Source organism: Acanthochromis polyacanthus, chromosome 12 (assembly GCF_021347895.1).
Source record: "Acanthochromis polyacanthus isolate Apoly-LR-REF ecotype Palm Island chromosome 12, KAUST_Apoly_ChrSc, whole genome shotgun sequence".
Lineage (NCBI taxonomy): Eukaryota > Metazoa > Chordata > Actinopteri > Pomacentridae > Acanthochromis > Acanthochromis polyacanthus.
The window spans coordinates 1,092,532-1,103,295 of record NC_067124.1 but is presented as its reverse complement, the minus strand read 5'-3'; the positions used below and the strand labels follow the sequence as shown (position 1 = coordinate 1,103,295).

Below are 10,764 nucleotides of genomic sequence, written 5' to 3'. Positions count from 1 at the left end.
CCTTTTATACCCACACAGACTCTGCAGATAATGACAGACAATATAAATCGTAGTAATTACCTGTGATGTAATGTCAGAGAATAAATCCCCCTTCAGTGATGAACCGTTACATCACTGACAGAATGATTGGTGATTGTGCAGTAAATGTGCAGATGCATGCAGTTTACCTTTGTTTCATTTGCATCATCTCTCAACTCCTCACGACCTCTGTTGAACTAGATGTTTTATGGACATAATCTGCTGTTAAGGCCTCTTAATAACAGGTTTTAGAGGAACCGCCTTAGTATACATTTTCCGTCCATGCAGTCTGAATCATACACAGCAGCCCCTTTTTTTCCTTGTGTGTGTTTTGACTCTTGTTTATCCCTGTGGGGCTTTTCTGGTCAGGAAGAGGAGGAGGCAGCAGACAAAGACAAATACAATTACTGAGAATCAAATCACCCACAAACACATGGTTTTCTCTCTTACCGCCGTTTATTCTGCTGCATACTGACAGCACCACCTGGCCATACTTCCTGCACTGTAGCTGATGGTAAAAGATTCACAGACATGGTCATTAAATGTAATTACAGCCAGACTCTATGAAGTATGGAAATCACAGCTCCTGATTACATTGGCACCTGTTGGAGTAAACCATAGGGGAGAGATTTCAGATGGTTTCAGCTAAATGAGCGTAAGGCTGATCTCGTGAGTTAGCAGCCCTTTAAGAGAGCTGCAGCTAGAACTAGTAAACTTCAAGTTTTTAAAGGTAAGATTGCTGTTGTGGATTTCTATTCAGCTAATTAGTTTCAGATTGGTTTAGAGTGACTTTGTTCTGTGTTCTTGTGTCTGCAAACACACTTGCCTTGAAGCCAAGTTCCCTCCTGGTGTCAGTAAGGAACCTGCACCACACATGCAGTGGAAACATGATAAAAGGTCCTAAGTGCAGCAATTATCAGCAAGTTAATGAACATCAGAGAAGGAATGAACTACCAAACACCCTCTCTCCTTTGATTTTTTTTCTCTCTTTTTTGGGATGCAGTTAAAAAGTTCCAAGTCTCTTCCTAGCACACTCAAACCGAATGTAGCACCTTCAAAAGCATGCAACAGGTGTAGGTAGCCTAACTCTCATGAGTGAGGAGGCAGCACCAGGTTAAAGTCTGTAAGAATCACTGTCAGCAGACACAGACGTGATCGACTATCGTGTCGAGACAAGAGCTGGTCTACAGCTATGACCCAGAGCAACCCGGTCTCACGGGGATTCGTGAAACTGTCACGTAAGTTTTAGTTTCGGTTTCGTGCGCACCAACACGATTTCGTCATGTTTTTCATGCCGCTCACCACGAAATGTTTTTCGCTGGGGTAATCACATCTGAAAGTGGTTTATACCGGCGGATTCATGACGATCTAAGCTGTCCATCGGCGTATACTGCTTGTGTGATCGCGTTTGCGGTCGCCGGCCGCCGGACATTCTTGAAATTCCTATGCAAATTGGTAAGTGTACCACCGGCTTATGGTTAGGTTATGGTTAGGTTATGGTTAGGGACGATGTCATGCAAAATATAGCGTTGGATTCGCCGCGGTTTTACATTAAAAATATAATATACACATTCTTTTGAAATACGTTCTGAGTGGCACGAAAAGTCCGCCGTTTAAAATACATTGGTGTGCATTTCGTGGTGAGCGGCACGAAAAACATGACGAAATCGTGTTGGTGCGCACGAAGCCGAAACAAAAATTTACGTGACAGTTTCACGAATCCTCGTGAGATCGGGCTGCCCAGAGACCAAACAGCAGTGTTTACAGGTGTCAGAGAAGCTCCGCTGAGAGCTCCCACATAACATAAGAAGATATTCACCGAACCAGAAAGACACGGAGACTGTAACTTTTTACTTGCAAGGGTAACACAGCACAGTGTAACAAGACACATTAGTGCAAGCTACAAAGACTGCTCCCATACGAAGTTTATTTTATACACAAGCAGAAATGAAAACATAGCATAGGATAAGAAATAGCTCGAGTTACACAAGGGGGTGTGCTAAGCTGAAAGAGTGGAAATATACTGGGATGTGGAGACAAGGGAGAGAGAGAGAGGGAGATATGTGCAGATAGGAGTGAGTGAGTGGTATTCTATAAAAATAGTCATATAAAACACTATGCACACACAGTTAATGCTCTAAGGCTCGATTATGATAAATGTATTTACGAGTTCAACTCTAACAACAGGGGAACAACATGCAGCTTCCAAGACCAAAGAATAGCACAACAGCAGGATGCTTACTGTTTTCATCAGCATTCAAAGGGCTGTGTGCCATGAATTTGTCCCTCAGGGTTGACCTATCAACTCTGAGCTCTACTATAAGGACCTGATGCATCCGAGGGGGAACATTTGGTGCAAACAACCTGAATTCTGTTGCGACCACAGCCATGTGCTTGATCATGACAACATACCTGCTCACAGTGTGTTGGTTTTTTAACTGCACCAAGACATTCATAGCTTCACATTCAGCTCCTTGTGACTTCTTCCTCCAACTCCTCCCCAAAATGAAATTTAAGCTGATGGGTTTTGACACAGTGGAGGAGACCAAGCACCTGTAGCAGATGTGCCTGTGTCACGGGGACTGGAGGTTCGAACCCAAAGCGCAGGCACACACACGTAGCAAACAGGTCAGGTAAATCAAGGATATTTATTGAATAATAAAATTAAACAAAGCAGGACATTAACTGATAAATGAAACCAAAACTTCATACACAACTAAGGATTCAGGAAGGAAGACAAAACGTACATCTTCAGGCAGCAGGGAAGCTCAACTTCCAACTGAAAACCAAACTGAAACAACTCGAGGGGCCAACTCACGCGAGCCAACACAGTGCAGCGGAGAGCAGACAGACTGGCTTGGCGGGTCGGCGTCCGGCACACACTGGTGCAGGGAAGAATTGAGTGGGGCTAGGTTCCGTGGGGGGAACGAGCCAGTGGCGGCTTGAAAGACTGCAGACGGGCAGGAGCCACTACGCGGCTGGAGCGCCGGGAAAAGATAGCGCACGAAGGCTGGGCTCCGAGGGGCGAGCTAGTGGTGACTCGATAGGCGGGCAGGCGGGAGAACAGAAGCCGCTGCGGCGGCCAGGAAGCTGAGGACAGGCGGCTGGCAGGATTGCTGGCTGACAGGCAGAGGGAGGAACAGACCAGCAATGAGCTTCCGTGTGACGGGCGTTGTGATCTGGCAGGGAGGAGACGGAGCTTTATCCACCGCTGATTGAAATCACATCAGCTCCAAGGAAGAACACAGCTGGAGCCAATGAGCCACGGCCAGTGGCACAGCCAGAGGCGCAGCACAGAGAGGGGTGGGACTGAGAGGGAGAGCAGGAGAGTACCCTACCCTCTACGTACACCTCCTTGCGCACAACTGGGCTGGTCAGGATGCTGGAGCAGCTCTGGGGCAAGTAGTGGTCTGGCAGATGAGGTGGGACAGGCTGGAGGGACCTCTCCAGAGGACGGCCCAGGGACTGGACAGGCTGGAGGGACCGCTCCGGAAGACGGCCTGGGGGCTGGACCTGGACTGGAGGCCGGACGGGGAACTGGCGGCTGGCACGACGGGGACCCTCTGGAGGCCGGACTGGGAACCGGCGGCTGGCACGACGGGGACACTCGGGAGGCCAGGCTGGGAACCGGCAGCAGCAGGACCCCTTGGGAGGCCGGGCTGGGGGCAGGACTGGACACGGGACTGGGGACCCTTCCGGGGGCCGTGCTGGGGCGGCTGCTGCAGGGGAAGCACTCGGTGCTGGGACAGCCACTGCAGGGGTGGTGTCTGCTGACTCCAGCACTGCCTCTAGGCTGGGGGGATCGTCAGCAGGCTCTGGCAGTCCTCTGTCCCAAGCTCCACAGGTCCTTTTGGAGGTGGCAGGGAGGGTGACATTACATCCCTCATGGACTGGAGAGGAGGCGCCAAGCCTCTTTAGGGCTCGAGGGGAGGCCCTAAGCCTCTTCAGGACAGGAGACAGGGCTCAGGGCCCGTCAAATGCTTGGGGTGAGGCCTCTGCAACGCAGGAGAGTGGCAAGGTCAAGGCGCCAAGAGGTAGCAGGGTTTGGCGTTTTCTCCAGCCACACCTCCTGCGAGAGGACTTCCCAGCAACCGACTCAAGGCTGGAGAACCGGCCCTGGTAAGTTGCAAGGGGGACTACAGAGCAAGGTGGCATCGAGCCCCTCCTGGACTGGGGGTGAATCGGCGTCGAGCCCCTCCCAGACTGGGGGTGAGGCAGCGTCAAGTCCCTCCAGTGCAGCAGAGGCAATGTTTAGTGCCTCATGAAACGAGGTGACGGCTCCGAACACCTCAGGATCCGCAGAGACGACCGAAGATTTCCCATGGATCTCACAAGCGGCTCTGAGCACCTAAAAGCTGGAAATGGCAACTTTAAGCGCCTCACAAGACGAAGGGGTTATCTCGGCCCCATAAGAATGAAAGTGGCGAGCAACCTCCAAGCGGCCGACAAGGCAGTGCCAAGCACCTCAGAAACTGAAGGGGTGGACCTGGAGGCCCCAAGGACCAAAGCAGGGGCGGCGTCAACCAGCCCGGAACCAACGGGGGCGGCGTTGACCCGTTCAAGTGGGGACAGGCCACAGGGCTGGAGCAGAGAGACCCCCATGGTGCATGCTGCCGGGACCTCTGCTGGGCTTGGTGACAAGACTTCGATCATGCAACAGAGCGGCGAGGTTTGCCCTCTCCTGGAGCCGTGCCTCCCACCAGCAGCTCGACAGGATGCTGGGGAGTAGGCTCTGGCTGTGAGCAGACTAGCTTAAGAACAGTCAAAGAGCCATCAGGCAGGTCTGTCTGGTGGGTCAGGGTTGAGTTCAGAAGCTCCTGGAGTGCCAGGAACAGACAGCGCACGGAGGCTGGGCTCCGAGGGGCAAGCTAGTGGTGACTCGATAGGCGGGCAGGCGGGAGAACAGAAGCCGCTGCGGCGGCCAGGGAGTCGAGGACAGGCTGCTGGCAGGATTGCTGGCTGACAGGCAGAGGCAGGAGCAGACCAGCATGAAGCTTCCGCGTGACGGGCGTTATGATCTGGCAGGGAGGAGACGGGCGAGGCCAGCTTTATCCACCGCTGATTGAAATCACATCCAGCTGAGTTCTTCCTCGCAGCTGGAGCCAATGAGCCACAACCAGTGGCACAGCCAGAGGTCCAGCACAGAGAGGGGCGGGACTGAGAGGGAGAGCAGGAGACAGAGGGAACTGTGACAGCTTGATGCTGATGCAGATGTGTAGCAGGAGCTCTGGGAGCAGTGTATCCCTGCACAACGAAACTTTAAAGGGGATGTATGGAAAAATAAAGTGGTTGGTTTGGTTTAGCGTCTCTCAACCTTTTAATCTCACTTTGTATAGGACTGACCCTCAGTCTTCATGGTGGTGAGGACTTCATGTAGCTCAGGTCCTATCTGTTTGGTGACTCCTGGATGTTGCTTTAATTTCCCCAGGATCACATTGCATTCCATACCGTTGTCATCTCAACCGTCGGTATTTCAATCAGGTTTGTTTTCTCCATCTTGGAAGAGTCTTGGACAGACAGATGCAACAGAAAACAGAAGTCTGCTCAGTTGCTCTGTCTGGGGTTTTTCCCAATGAAAGTCTTTTTGGGATGTTTTTGAACACATTGCAAAGCCCCTTAAAGGAAGTTAATACTTTAGTTTTATTAAGAACAACCATATGAGTAAAACTGTGAAATTATTGTACCAGGAGGTCAAGGCTGATGTTGTAGACATATATTGTCTTATATTTGCACTCAGAAAAAGGAGGAAAAGTAAATTACATTGCATGTCTGTTGAAGTTACTGACCACTGACTGTCATTCCAACAGCTGCTGGACTACTGGAATGTGTCTCTCTAACTGATTATGGTGGCACAATTACAACAAGTGGCCTCAAATAAAAGATCCTGATTACTGTCATTAAAGCAGAGGATATAGATCCAATGGAGGACTCTTGCTTTGCCTTCTCTGTGTTCATTTTGTGGCATTTTTTTAATGTCACTATTATGAATTTCTTTAAAGGAGATATAGTCTGAGAATGTACAGCAGCCTCCATATATCCATCCATCCATCCATTTTCCTCCGCTTATCCGGGGCCGGGTCGCGGCCTCCATATATTTAAACAATAAACTGGTGATGTCTTTACTTCCAGGACTACAGTCAGCTTTATACCCACACTTCATTTGTGGCTATTAAGATCTGATATAAACACCTTTGATAAACTGGTTCAAAATGCTTATAGTAATATCTAACCCTGCAGGAGGGTGATTATGTATGATATAGTTGAAAAAATGCCTTACTGGGTGGAAGAATGGTGCAGATTTTTAAAAAGATGAATATCAAGCCATTTGAATGAGAGAAATAGTTCAAGCTGTAGGTGAAGTGGCACATAGATCAACGTTCAAGGCAACATGAGGTATTCAGGTGAAACAGTGCTCACCTGCCTCGCTCTCTAAGGCATTCTGACCTGTCACCCACTTTCATTATCACTCCTTTGGACCAGTAAACTCTACCTACAATGAACTCTGTGTGGTTTGTTTCCAAAGTGGGCTCACAGACGTACAGAACAAGCTTTCCCACAGTTAACCATTCCACAACTCCCTGAGGTTTTCCAAAGCCATTCCACAAGAACCGGCAGCATCCAAGTTTGATCACTGGCAAAGGAAAATCTGAATAAGAACCACATTTCCTCCCTTTAGGTACTTTTAATAAGCCATAACTGCTGTTGTTTGGACTCTGAACAGAACAGCTCAGAGGCGTGAGGCCTGCTGAGCACCTTCAGCACCAGCAGAGGAAATGGGTGGATGTTTTGGAGAGCTTCCTGAGGGACACTGCACTTCCAAATCTGCTGCCATGCATGCATACATACATGACTGCCCTCACCCCTTTTGCTTTCTCTCTCTCTCTCCTATGAGTCCATACATGACCTTCCCCCAGCCCCCCAATCAATGGGCCCTTTCACTGATCACTCTTCATAATGACCCACTGTTTGAGCCCACGGATATTTGGGGAGGTAGAAAAAGAGAGGGCTTTAAGCTGCTGCTTTTCTGTCTTGCATTATTAGAGGAGGCTGAGTTGACATGAGTGTTACTGTGAGAAGGAGCTTGATCATAATAGGCCAAGTTGAGTCAAGGAAGCCTTGAACATGTCCTGAGGAAGGTACTACTGAGCCTTTAACTCAAGAGGCCGTATGAATGTTCCAGGTGTGCTCATGGACCTGCCCTCATACTGGTTTTATGCCAACAGATGAGAGATTTTACACTTCTTGCAAGTTTTGGTAGTTTTTACAGTTTATTTGATTTGTTTTTCAGACTTTGTACCTTTCTGTGAATTAAAAAAAAGTTTAGAAATTACACAGCAAAACAAAACGATCTGGTGATGCACTTTGGTGTTGTTATCAGCACTGTCAATCTGTGTTCAACAAAACCTGAGCAAGAATGTAGAAAATAAGATTAAAAATATAGAGAAAGGAAAAATTTCCCCCACAAAAAGTTATCCTATCAATAAAAGCAAACTGCAGTAAATCTGACTTTGGAGCAGTATTGGGGCGGGCAGACACAAAAGTTTTTAAGTCCTAGGTGGCTGCCACTGGGTGGTGTTCCTATGTGGACTCTTTATGGAATGAATTTCCTATCATAATTCAAGAGCATTTTAAATTGATTTGAGGGCAGCATTTATCGATTTCATTCTCAGATTTTGTGACATTGTCTCTCAGAACTCTGCTCTCGCTCTCAAATTTGCTCTGCACGTGCTCAAACTGTGTCCTCGCACTCGGTTAAGATGCTGCTCGCGCAGATTTCCTGCGCTCAAACTCAAACTCTTCCTCTTGCTCTCACTGAACTTCTGCTCACGGATCTCTGCTCTGCTCTCAGATTTTTTGTGCATACGGGCGGGCACTCTTTCAACGGGTTTTATCCACTCCCTACCTCCGGGACTGTAATAAATGTGATTTCTTTTATTTTTTTGACCACTGTTGGAATAAAATATCAGTCAATACATACAACAGCGTCTGAGCTTCTCATTAAAACGGCTATATTGTATAATAATAGCGGCATCGAACACTGCTCTTTGAGGTGTCCTGGTGGAGAAAACAATGTCACCATCCTGAAGCTAGCAGCGGGACAGCAGATGGCTTGCTAAAATGGACCGGCAAAGTTGAAGCGCTCAGGCAAGTTATTTTTAAATTCATTTTAATGAAAACTATAAAATATTTATTTGATCATATACCTGGTTTTTAACATACATGAACACCATACAAAATGTATTTATACATCCCTGTATTTTCTTTGTTTTGTTTTGAAAACGATTTATATCATTAATAATCGGATGCTATCCTCATCAGGAAGTGGTACTGAAAATGTTAAATATAAGCATTCTTGTTTCAGGTTATGTTTAATGTGCAAATGAGGTCAGTACACTCAGATAAGACAATGAGCCAATATGCACTGCTTTCTTTTCCAACAGAACCTGCTCAGACGTCATATCTTTGAAAGACTGCAAACCAACTTTCAGTATGTCATCAGTCATCCTTACTTGGACCTTGACTATCTAAACTTCATGTGCACCCATGAATTGATACTTGCTGACGCATTAGCAGACCAGATAGAGTTGCCATTGGATATAGTACATGGCTTAATAGAACTGTGCTGTCTGGTTAGACAGAACATAGAAAATGAGCAAGTAATTCCATCAGTTCAATCATCAATTCATGGGTGCACATGAAGTTTAGATAGTCAAGGTCCAAGTCAGGACGACTGATAAAACTAATTAAACATAACCTGAAACAAGAATGCTTATATTTAACATTTTTATTTAACAAATCATACTACATATATAAATCATGTATGGAGTATCAATAGAATCAATATATCTGAAAACATAATATATATAAATCATATCTGGAGTATTAATATAATGAATATATCAGAGAAAATTGTTATATAAATCATATATAGACTAAATATAATTCATACATATATATTAAAAAAGATATCAGAAAATGAATATATATATATCATATATATGTACAAAGCAGAACGAATAAAAAGTAATGTAAATGTAAATTCTCAAGTTAACACAAGAACATGACATCCCTGCCCCAAACCACATTTACACATGTACAAACGTTTTACAGCTAAAACCGATGAACGAGGACTGTTTTGCAGAGCTTCTTTCTCGTGCTCCCTTTCTGCAGGTCAAGACAGGTAAGTTTGGCAACGTGGTGTAGCCACGGACACAACCAATGACAACAAGCTGGAATGATGGTTGTTGATATCAAACTGTGTTTCTTCAATGTGTTCCCCAAGCAGAAAAACCACCTCCATTCCAATCTCCTCCCAGACGTTGTGTGTGACTGCTGACACCTTTGGAGCTTGTTTTGTTGAAGCCTGGCGAATCACCCTCTCTGCAACGCTCAGCACCTTATAATAATAATTTTAAAAATTATATTTATATAGCGCTTTACACAGTGCTAAAAGACACTTTACAGTACAGAGAAAATAAAGAACAAAGCAACTTTAACATGCAAATATAAAAAAATAAACAAGATTATAAAATCCAACCTTCACTGTGCCTTGTGATGGAATCAGTAGGCCTCCATTGTTTTTCAGAGCTAGAAGGTGGGAGCTCTCGTCAAATGATGATGGTACAGCATCTCTGACCAAGCTTGCACGGCACACATCACCTTCAAAATGAAAATGGAAGATTTGGGAGAGTCTATACAAAAACATCTTACAAAAGAGGTCAAGAGGTTTTCTTCAAATTTCTTCCAACCTTTCTTCAACAAAACTCCTAATTTGATGCATATCTGTTGATAATGAACCCAAACTGCTTAAACTGTGAATAAACTTGTTTGCAAACTATTCTACAGTCAGATGTTCAGTTGTCTGTATTTTTAAGTAAGTGGGGGGGTATGACACATTAGAGCTAGCTTACTGTTGTTAAGGTGAATTACATGTGAACAGTACAGTCTGTGCCACCTGTGTAAAACTCACTGCTCAATGTTATACCAGTAATATATATTTTAGCTTTCCTGTGTCACTTGTAATCTAAGTCAGTGGAATATGACTTATAAAGTCTCAGTTCACAGACGGGTCAACACCGGCAGTAAACATAGCCTAGCTAGCTGGCCATGATTTGGCTGGTGGGCATAAATACAGCACAGTAATATTCCATTCACAAAATACAACCAATAGTAATGTTCAGTCTTACTTGTGAAAAGTAATCCCTCGTGCCCTGTTTTCGACGATCCGGCGATTTGAACACGAATATGCGGCACAGTACTCTGGCATCTGGTTCTTTCTGCTGCTGAACTGTAAGTACGATGACCGGACCAAGATGGCAGCCGTCCCCGAGCGGCGTCATGGTGACATTGTTTTCTCCACCAGGACACCTCAAAGAGCAGTGTTCGATGCCGCCATTATTATACAATATAGCCGTTTTAATGAGAAGCTCAGACGCTGTTGTATGCATTGAATGATATTTTATTCCAACAGTGGTCAAAAAATAAAAGAAATCACATTTATTACAGTCCCGGAGGTAGGGAGTGGATAAAACCCGTTGAAAGAGTGCCCGCCCGTATACGACGCTCCTCTGAAAACAGCGAACGCACCCGTATACAAACAGGGACAATCTGATTGGTCAAAGCTCGCCGGCCTTCTATTGGTTGACAGCGTTGATACACAAAAAATCTGAGAGCAGAGCAGAGATCCGTGAGCAGAAGTTCCGTGAGAGCAAGAGGAAGAGTTTGAGTTTGAGCGCAGGAAATCTG

The 10,764-nt window shown here is 45.9% G+C and overlaps 1 long non-coding RNA gene across 1 annotated transcript; it reads right to left on the bottom strand.

The window, feature by feature from the left end:
• Positions 1-8,168: 8,168 nt before the first annotated feature.
• LOC127536406 (uncharacterized) lies at positions 8,169-10,523 on the bottom strand. Its single transcript, XR_007945404.1, has 3 exons — positions 10,206-10,523; positions 9,557-9,678; positions 8,169-9,415 (listed from the first exon to the last, which is right to left on the bottom strand). It is a non-coding gene; the product is annotated as an uncharacterized LOC127536406 (long non-coding RNA).
• Positions 10,524-10,764: the final 241 nt, after the last annotated feature.